Genomic DNA, 1,988 nt, shown 5'->3' with positions numbered 1-1,988 from the left:
CCCACTGTCTCTCGCTTTTTAAAAAATCTTCACCCCACCACAAACAACAAATTATATAAACTCTAGCACTACCTCAGAGAAAGGGTTAACCCCACTGCAACTTGACACACGTGGGTCGATCAGATCTGGGCTCTCTCCGCCCACCACCCACGACCCACCCCTCTCGTTACACCCCAGTGCACTCGCGCACGTGACTGAGCATTTGAGTTGCTAAAAATACCCACTTAAATCCAACCCACCCAGAAAAGAACACACAAGAGTCCGCTTCGCGAACCGAACAACTCGAAACAGCTAGATCTAGAGGTCTAGGTGTCGACATCAAAAATATAAAAACGTGTTGTTTGCAGGAAATCCGGATCTGTCTAGGCTATTATCTAACCCCCTTTTTTAAGCAAACACCTGACTCAGCGATTTTATCACGTGCAGGAGAGATTGCTATGACGATAGCTTTCACTCGTTAGCCTACAAAACCACCAACAATAACAGAAGCGGATTGAATAGAAACTGAAACTGCACACACACACACACACACACACTGCACACACAGGAGAGTGGAGAGGTTCGTTCACCCATGGGTACACCAGAGTAGAGTCAGAGAGGCCTCACTGATAACACGGAATGTTGTGGTAGGAAGTAGAAACAGAGAGGGTTCACAGTACAGTAACAATCTAGATTTCTAGTTCTTCATCTCTCGATCCAGTTCGCGGGAGTGTTCTAGATATATCTAGATCTAGATCTAGTAATAGTTTTACTTTTTGCTGTGGTATTGTGCCGGTGAGACAGGGAACGTGAAAGGTAAGACCACGCTTCTTTGTTGTTATAATTTAATAGGCCTATTACATCTATGATTATTTTAGCCTACCAGTTGTGTATTTGTTTGACCAGGATAAATATATTATGGAACAGGCTAGCCACTTGCCTTCGTAAATGGATAGATCTAGATCTAGATCTAGTAATCGTCTTATTATAATGGTAAAGCGGTATTGTAAACTTGTTGTTGGTGGTCTCCGGTTTGGGCCCCAAGTTTACTAGATAGGAATGTAGATGTACGGTAGAGGTAACTATAGAATCTATTAATTAAGGGTCGGTTAAGGTAAGAGGCGTGAAGGGTTAGGTATGGGTTAGGGTTAGTATCAGATGCAGGGGTGGGGCCATTACTGGTAAGGGTAAGGAAAGGTTAGGAGTAGGAATAGGAGTAGGGTTAGGAGTAGGGGTAGGATTGAGGGTAATTAGGGTTGGGAGAGGTCGCAGGCAGTAATTATACCATGTAAATCTAGATCTAGTAGAGCCCCTATTGTTAACTCGTAAGTTGCGGGTCGCTGGTTTACTGAATAAAAGCTGCATTTTTTTTCTGCTTTTTCCTTGTGTTAATTCCTTATTTAATCTTAAATATCTTCTTGCCTGTTCTACAAGGTAGGCTACTTATCCTCGTAGGAAAAAAAATTGCTTTTACATTAACATTTCTATTCTTTCCTGAACGTGTTAGTGGGTAACGCAAGCTTTTATACTTGTTAATATATTTGTTATAGACAGCGAAAGATCTTCAGTTTGTTAGTGTTTGAGCGCTTAATCGGCTGCTTGCACTGTATGCTTCTCGCGAAGCTGAGAATGTTTCGGAGTTTTCTATGGTCTGCTGGGGTAATAATATAGTGTAAAGCGCATAGAGCCGGCTGTTGAGCGGGGACATGCTCTATACAAATGCTATCTATTATTATATTATTATTATACTCTCCTATCTATACTAGACCAGCTCATAAAATACTATCTGAGCGGCTTAAATGCCCCCTTTCCAAATAGTATATTAGGCCTATGTAAAATAATCTACTTTCCATCTGTAACTGGCGGGCAACTTTGAACTTTGAACCCTGCCCCACTTTCTAGCAGGACACGCCCTTGACGTGGGCCAGGTGTTAAAGGTACATATGTACTAAGCCCTACGTTCTCTGACCGTCTAGACTAAGCCCCAAATTTTTTAATTTTTTTTTTTG

The 1,988-nt window shown here is 41.9% G+C and overlaps 1 protein-coding gene across 1 annotated transcript in view; it reads left to right on the top strand.

Moving 5' to 3' along the window:
• Nucleotides 1-271: 271 nt before the first annotated feature.
• Nucleotides 272-1,988, top strand: part of LOC101846177 (putative anthocyanidin reductase) — a gene marked incomplete in the record, with an annotated part of 26,856 nt that continues 25,139 nt past the window's right edge. The window contains 1 exon segment of the mRNA XM_013090060.2: nt 272-795.

This window comes from Aplysia californica, unplaced genomic scaffold, assembly GCF_000002075.1.
Source record: "Aplysia californica isolate F4 #8 unplaced genomic scaffold, AplCal3.0 scaffold01128, whole genome shotgun sequence".
NCBI lineage: Eukaryota > Metazoa > Mollusca > Gastropoda > Aplysiida > Aplysiidae > Aplysia > Aplysia californica.
Note: the sequence above shows the minus strand (reverse complement) of the source record. Positions and strands in the feature narration are given on the sequence as shown.